Raw genomic sequence first — 8,826 nt, forward strand, 5'->3', positions numbered from 1 at the left:
TGCATTTTGGAAGTGAACACCCCAAAGCCGCTTGTTTCCACCCCGGACCCGGCCGGAGGAGGATGCCCATCGCTTCTGCAAGGAGCTGGGGCACAAGGTAGCAGCAGGTCCCACTCCTCGTGCAGGTCAGGATGTGACAAGCCTGGGAGCTCATGCCGGTGTCCAAGGGAAGATCAGGGAGGTATCGAAGGGTCCTCACCTGCCCACCTCTCATCCCAGGGCAGGTTTCCCTGTGCTGAACACATGAAAGGGAAACATCCTTATTTGCATCAAAAATAGCAAAGCTGTAGGAGCCTCATTTCACAAAATCAGCAGGATGTTTGCTCACCCGAGCGTTGGAAAGTTGAAAGCTGTGTGTTTTTGCATGGATATTTGCATGCTGCCTTGCAGGGACCGGTAACGTTGATGCTTCTGCAAATGCGACGTTTCCTCCATCCCTGCACAAGTGCAGAGCTCTGCGCGCAGTCGCCTGTGGGTTTGCATGCACAAAGGACTAGTTAGCAAAACATGGTGAGCTCAGGCCTTCCAAGTTTTTTCCCGAGAAAATCGGTCGTGAAATATCAAGAGAGGAGCTGAAAGGAAGGGATGGAAGTTATTTGGCACTTGAATGGAGGTTCAGGAATGAATTTATCATGCTCACACAGAGATGCTGGGCATCAAAAAGGGAAAGCCACTCTGAAAAATGCAGAGAGCTGAAGCTCTTTGAGCAACTCATGAGATGGTGTTTAATTTTTGAAGCCCTGCGATTTGAACATGCAGTGTGATTCTCCTACTTACCCTGGTTTCCAGACCTCTGCATCAAGGATGTGCTGCAATGTGCATGTTAGAGTGTTTTTTCTTTTGTCTGTGCGATGCTTGATTGCCAACTTCTGCCTCACTTTGTTCCAGTCTAGAAGGAGATCCCTGGGTTTTGATATCAAGATTAGGGATGGGAAGGGAAATGCTGAAAGCCAACGAGCTCAGCTTGCAGCCAGCTTTCTCTAGTAATCTTCCTCAAAAGGATCTGTCCCATTTTGATCATATTAGGGGCTAGACTGGGATGTTGATGCTTTTTGGTGACAGCAGGTAGGGCTCCGCGGTACCCGGTTTGGGACCAGTATTAGCAGTAGAAGCACTCAGCTCTGAGCTGTCACGCTTTGTGGAAATAGCTAGGCTTTGTGTGGGCTTGGGTCTGAAAGACGGAAGCTGAAGCGCTTGAGTACGCTGGGCAAATGTGAGATTGTACCGTGGGGTTGATGTTTTGGCTTTGTTACGTGCAGCCCTGTTGTGCTCAGAGCCTCCCCTGCCTCTCCGTTAGCATCTCTCTCTCATTTTGGCTCTTTCACTTCTGCTCATTTCCCCTGGAACAATTCAGGTTCTACCTGACATGTCGTAAACTAATGAAAATAATAGAAAAAGCTCTCCAGCTGCTTAATGAATGAAATGTTTCCATTGTTTCGGGCTCTGGATAGCTGGGGCTGGTTTTCTTCAGATGCAGCTGCTAATGGAGTGCTTTGTGGGTTGGTTTGGGTTGGGTTCCTCATGGTCACGTGGTGAAGGTTGTGCTGGTGTTGATGTGACCCCTCTTGCACCTTCATCTCCTCTGCAAGGCTCTTCCCTATGGCAGTAAATGCTGCCTGTTTCCTCTCGAGCTGCCAGTGCCTACAACGGTCCTTCCTCACCACCGGCGTTGGAGGTGGTCACTGCTGTGACCAGCAGCTTGGTGTCCCGCTGTCCTTCTAGATGGAGAGTTGTCATTACTTTAGGGAAACGTTGCTATTTTGGTTGTTAATTTGATGGCTTTCCTTTTTGCCTTCCTTCTGGAAGGATGGTTCCTACTCTAAGTTTGTCCAGGTTGCTTTAACACTTTGGAAGAACTTTGGTGAGGCTCTGTGATTTAGGACATAGATGAGCCCCTCACAGCGATGTGTGTGTTCCTGCCTTTTTTTAGATACCACACATAGGCCTATTTTTATTAAAGAAAAAAAAATTGTTAAAATTGTTAAAGATAAAATCTGTTTGTTTCCCAAAATTCACATATTGGCAGCTTAAGGCTGAGATTTTCACACCTACGCTGGGGATTTGGATACTCGGCCACACACCATGTTACCATTCTCACAATTTTGTCATGAGTCTCTTGGTGCTTCATGCTTTCCCTAACAGCCCGGCACCTTTGTGCTCTTGTGACATGACAGCTTCTGCTTTGGATAAGTGAGTAAATGAATAAAATTCTTGACTCGTGGTTGTGGAGAAAGGCTTGTAATTGTGGCGCTCAGTAAAGTCAAAGGAGGTAGAGAGAGATCCTGGGTGATCATATATAGTTTGAGTTGGAAGGGACCATGGAGGTCATCTAGCCCAACCCCCCTGCAGTGAGCAGGGACATCTTCCACTAGATCAGGTTGCCCAGAGCCCCATCCAACCTGACCTTGAATGTTTCCAGGGACGGGGCATCTACCACCTCCCTGGGCAACCTGTGCCAGTGTTTCACCCCCCTCAGCATAAAATACCTCTTCCTTGAAATCTTGACGTCTCGAGGACTGGCACATTGATGAATCTTCCATATTTAGGGTCTGCAAGGGGTGAAGCATCCTGATCCCGTAGTTAATCTTTAATATCTCCTTTGACCATCCCAGAGCAGGTCACCCTTAGCCACAGACAGACGTTGCCTGTCCTGGCTTTGGAGGCAGCGCCTGCCCAAACCCTATCATTGAGATTGGGATCAGGTAGATGCTCTTGTTGTCTCATCGCAGGGTTTACTTTGGCAGAGCTGACTCAAAGGTATCTGGCTTTGGCTCTGCTCCCGTGTGCTGGAGCCAAATTCTGGGGCTGAGGGTCTTCGGGATAAGGTGGGAGGCTGATTTATTGCACTGGTGATTTCAGTTAATTTCCTTTTCCCATTTCGGCAACTTCCTGGCAGCCTGGAATGTTTTGTGGATGGGTAAAGGATTTCAAGCTCCTCTGGGAGATAAAGAGGAGAGAAGGAGGGAAGAAGGTGGCATTTTACAAAGCGTTGATATGTTCTTAATTTTAATAAAATAATAATAAAAAAAAAAGGTAAGTAGTACCTTAGCTGCTAAGGCGACAGGCGCTTAAGAAGCACTGAATAAATACATAAAACATGTTTGCTGAAGGCATTTGTCGCTGTAAGTTTAAACTTTAAACACGCCTGCTTCGCCTGATACCGTAATGAAGCCGAGATGTTCAAAGAGCCATTAGCGGTGCTCTGACTACGGCTTTACGTCTTCACTGTATGTAGCAAGGAAGCTGCATTATATCAGCGATGCCTCAATGAGTTTTGCCTCCAGAAGGGAAAGTAAGTGAATTCTGGGAGGGATTTCAATGCGTCTTGGACTTTTTTTTAGTGCATTTCCCCTTTCACATTGGTGGACGTGGATGTTTTGTATTGTTCCCTGGTACAGTGCTGGGGTGGGTCTGTGGGAGGCAGGAGCTCTGCCACTGTCCCGGTATCCCCAGGCTTAATAAAAGTTGGCTCAGGGCCTGATGAGACAAATAAACAGGTTTGTGTATTTAGTTTTTTAAATTACAGGATAAGGAGGAACACAGATACTCGATCCATTAAGAAATAACTAGGTGGGTGATTCACTACCATTTGTGTAAATGGCACTAACTCTGGGCTGCCTGCACAATTTATTAATACTTCACGGGAGGAAAAAAAAAATATTTTAATCTCATAATGGATGATGAGCTGTGAAATTGCTTCTGCAGCAGCTGGGCACCCTGGGGGAGGTGCTAGATTGCACCACATTATGCAAGCTGTCCCCACATCTCTGCCCTCCTCGTGCTAATCAGACACGTCAAATCAGGGCGATGGGGAGGGGGAGGCCACTGCTTCTGATGGGTTTTATTACTTTTTTTTTTTTTTTTTAATATATGTAGCTTCCTTGTCAATTTGCTTTGGGGTCCCCAGTCTGACTTGGGAAGCGTGTGGGCTCTGAGCACGTTTGTGGGGAGCGATGCTTTGGGCTTCAAAGGTCCTGGCCCGATCCCTGCCGCTACTGGCGTGGCTCACAGCATTAAATAACTAGAAATTTAGCAAATGTCCCAGGGCTGACCCAGTTTGTGATTTCACGTGGCTGATACCCTGGCTTTGTAGGTACAAGTACAAAGAGCTGGTACTGTTGAACAGCAGCTCTGCTCTGCCTTGCTGGGCTGGGCTGGGATCACGAGCACTAACACTGCTCCGAGCGCTGGGAAAATTCGTTAAGTGCTTCGGTTGGATATGGGAAGGCAGCACACGTGTATAGTGATGAGAGGCATAGTGTAGGACCACTTAGGAAAAAATTGAGGATTGTCCCCTTAGGCTCTAGCAAGGGATTTGCAGTGTTTGTGGCTGCAAACGGCGACGTGCTCTCATCTCTATAGGCTTGTCTCGGCGCCTTGCCGGCACCAGTGCAGGGGGCTGCAGATGTGCCCTGGGGTGCGAGGACCGCCCAGGGCTTCCTTTGGAAACTTGTCTTTGCTGATGGGAGGAAAAAAAAAAAAAGAAACAGGGCACGTCTGGGAGAAAAAAAAAAAAACAACTTGCTTCAAGGTGGGATGTGTTGGCGTTCTGGCTTTGCTGGAGGATGCTGCTGCAGATGTGGAGGTGCAGCAGTATTTGCTCTGCACCCCCATGTGCAGAGTGCTGGGACATGTCCTTTGGGGTAAAACTCTGAAGATCTGGCTACAAAGCACCCATGCAACGTGTGCTACAAAGGCTTTGTTAATCCTTAAGCCCACACCTTCGGTTTTGAGTGTAAACTCAAAAGACGAAAACCAAAAGGGGATGTGCATGGTACGGAATATACTTTCCTTCCTGGTCTGGGTCGTTCTTGCTTGACTGAAGCCAGGCTGGATTAATTTCTTAGAGTGCTTTCTGCTAATTCTTCCTTGCGTGCGCTCCATTACTGTTTTCAGGCCGCCTTATCTCATGACCTGCTTACGGTGCATTATACATCATTATATAATGTACCCTCGGCTCAACGCAAAATACCAAATCCGTACAGCCCAAGAATGAATTTCTGTGCAGTGTACTGATCTTATTATGCAAGTTCAGTATGCCATGAGACAAAAAAGGCAATTATGTAAAATCTGTACTCCTCAAATAATACCCAGAAATGCATGATATTCTTGAGTAGGATATTATCATATTCCTTGTATTTGCTTCCAGGCGATATAGTAGGAAAGAAAAGAAAAGGGGTTATGTTAGTCTGGCCCAGTCGGTCTAATTTTAGATCCCCATCAGCTCCTCTCTGGCTGGAGGTACAGTCCCTTCAATAGATTTATTTTAAAAAGGCAAAAATCATTATGAACAATTTTAAGGACGCTGATTGTGAGACAGATGACAGGGTACACTTCACTGACATGGAGCGGAGCTTGCACATCTTCTAGCAACAGCACTTCTACCTTTGCTTTGAAAAAAATAGGGAAGAATAGCCACAAAAAAACGTGGTTCTCTTGTCAGTGTGGGTATTACTACAGGTGATCCAGCAGCATCTAAGCATCTAACGTGCCTTACAGCCCTGCCCCTGCTTATGGAGATACTAGAAAGAGTTTTCAGGAGCTCTGGTTATTGCCGATGTTTGCCTAAGCCAATATTGAATCCTTCTGAAAACACTGCCAGCAGACTTTGAGCCTTAATATCCCACCTGCTTACTGGGAAGTTGAAAGTCTTTGTTACAGGGACGTGGTGTTGCCATACAGAGTTCAGCCTCCAGAGCTGGAGATGGGGTGTCCAGATGTAGTACCGACACGTGTGCCATGATGTGAATCCCCCAGCGTGGGGCAGAGGAAGGTGGTGCCTGGATGTTGTGGTTTAATCCCAGCCAGCATCACCACCACACAGCCGCTCACTCACTACCCCCCCATCCCAGTGGGGTGGGGGAGAGAATTGGAGGAAAATCATAAGAAAACTCATTGGTTGAGATAAGAACAGTTTAATGATTGTAATAAAATAATTATAACAATAATAACAATAGCAAAACCCAAGAAAAACAAGTGATGCAACTGGTCACCACCTGTCGACCAACACCCAGCCAGTCCCGAGCAGCAATTCCCCCAGGCCAACTCCTCTTGCTTATATACTGCACATGACATCTTATGGTATGGAATATCCTTCGGCCAGTTGGGGTCAGCTGTCCCAGCTGTATCTTCTCCCAGATTCTTGTAGAGAAGAAGCTGGAGGGCAAGGGCAGTGTGAGAAGCTGAAAAACTCCTTGGCTTAATGTAAGCATTGCTTGGCAACAACTAAAACATCCCCATGTTATCAACATTGTTCTCAGCACAAATCCAAACCATAGCCTCATACCAGCTACTATGAAGAAAATTCACTCTATCCCAGCTAAATCCAGCACAGCGGACATGCTCTGTGTCATGAAAATGTCATTTCGGATAAATAACAACAGCAAATCTGCAAAGCAGTAGGTTGGGGTGAATTTTATAAGGAGGCTGGGGAACTGCTGGCTGCTAGATGTTGATGTCAAGAATGTCACCAAGATGCAAGGATGTGAAAGGACGGTAAGACCAGATGAGGCAGGTGAAAGGGAGGGACGAAGTGTTCTGTTCTCTGAGGAGCTCCCATAATTGTTCACTAGGGATTTTTAGATCTCCTCCAAAACACTACCTAGTGTTGGCGGATCTTTAGGTCAGCGTGTTTGGCCGTACAAACTGCTTGTCTGATTGCTTCCATGGGCCTTGAGTTCTTGGGAGGACAGTATGTGGTTGTGGGTTTCTGTTCCTCCCTACAAGTGGTTTTGAGAATTTTTCTCTTGCAGGACGTATTTAGTGGGATGCACAGGTGGATCTGGAGGGACGGTTGTCCCAGCAGGTTCAGTGGAGCTCTCTTGTGGGACGTGCTGGGGCTCTGCCTGAGCCCTTCCCTGCACTCTTGTCCAGGGCAGTCACTGCCTTGCAATGAAAGGAGGAAAGGCTGAGATATCTGAGGTGGATTACATTTTTCTTCCTCTTTATTCCTGGGAGTAACTACTTCCAAAACTCATTTTTGTCTGTGTCGCTGGGGAATCAGAGGTCTGTCTCTCTCGCTTCCCCAGAAGGATAAATGCAGCATTACTAATCCTCTATATACCATTGCTTGCTGCACCGCTGCTTCCGTGTGTGTATATCTGCCTTTATGGTAACCGTAACCTTTTCTTGAACCAGAGATTTTCCTGAACAAGAGCCCTTTGGGATCTATGTGGGCTTTCCTGGATACATTTTTAATAAACACAATAATTTGACTGCAAGCCCATTACCTATCCCCAGTTTGTTCTATGGGATAGTCATTTCCATGCCTGCAAAAGCCACTAACTCATAGGGCAATCAGAGGAGGAATGACAACCAGGACAAAATTGGTATGTGTTGTGATAAACCAGTCCATCTTCAGCATCATGCGCCATAGCATTATATATTGCCTGTAAATAATGGCCTCTAAAAGATATTCAATCTTTAGAAAAAAATCAAGCCTAATTGTAACTATATTTTTGTTTTCCATTTTGGTTTATGTACAGTATATGACTTTTGCAGAGACATTTTTATTCCAGGAAAATGACAGGCCAACAAGAAGCCATAATTGCACTGATTTTTAGAAGTGCCTGCATTACTACAGATCTGATGTACTGCAAGACATGAATCAGAAAAATTCTATTAAAAAATCTCTTGAATGGCTGACACAGGAGTATTATCCACGATGATTAATTTGACTTGGTCATTATGAACACAGACAAGTCTGACAAAATTGCATTTCATTCCCCACTGAATTCATAAAATCACTATACACATAATAAGAAGTTATAGTTCTCTGCTATCCACTATTCTTGACAGGATTCCAGTTCTGGATAAGATACTGATTAAAAAAAAAAAAAAAAAAAGTGTGGGGAGAGAGGGAGTTGGGAGTCTTTTTAGAAGCCTACAATAGGGCTCATTTCTTTTGCTATAAATTGTCCATAGCGCTCCATTATTTTTAGCTTTTTTGGGTGAAGTGGTGATGCAGGTCAACCACAGCTTGGACAATATAAAAAGCTAGCTCTAATCTCTTATTTACATCGAAAGGGATGTGGCAGAAATGCATGTGTGTGCTTCACATCATGGATCCCAAGAAGCCCTGTTGAGGGCATGGGGCAGGAACCGTCACCGCTGCTGCCCCTGTTCAGCCACAGCCACAAGGCCATCCTCACCCAGATTGGATCTTGGGGATTGCCCATCATTCAGATGATTATTAATAACTGGTAGTAGCTTGCTCTTCGTTTCCAACCCACATAAATGAGGTACCAATAGACAGCTTGAGGCTAGAGAGTCCCAAGAGTGTTGTTCTGGCTTTGGTGGCATGTAAAACAAACAAAAAAACTTATCTGGTGAGCAGCAGAATTGGATGCATGCCTCCCAAAACATTATCTTTTGAGTGAACTGAGTTTTTCTCTTCCTCTGAATATTCCTGGCTGGTTCCCTTCACAGTCCCGGTCCTGCTGAGCACCACGGCACCACGTTGCAGCCGTCCCTTCACTGCTGTAGCAACTGGCCAAGGAGATCGAAGATTATTGGGGCAAGTTTGAATGTTTGGGACCCTGGTATCTCCCTTCTTTGCGTATGTGGTTTTATGAAACTTGTAGAAGAGAGACTTATTTTTGCGCTGTCAAATTTGGTTGAAACCATGGGGCAGGCTTGGCTTTTGGAAGCCCCGTGGCTGTGTTACTGCATGGGAAGTGTGTCTGTAGGAGATGGGACAAGGTCAATTCATGTAAAGTTAGAAGGTAAACACAGAATCAGAGAATGGTTTGGGTTGGAAGGGACCTTAAAGATCATCTAGTTCCAACCCCCCTGCCATGGGCAGGGACACCTCCCACCAGCCCAGGT

This window comes from Pterocles gutturalis, unplaced genomic scaffold, assembly GCF_000699245.1.
Source record: "Pterocles gutturalis isolate BGI_N339 unplaced genomic scaffold, ASM69924v1 scaffold13731, whole genome shotgun sequence".
NCBI lineage: Eukaryota > Metazoa > Chordata > Aves > Pterocliformes > Pteroclidae > Pterocles > Pterocles gutturalis.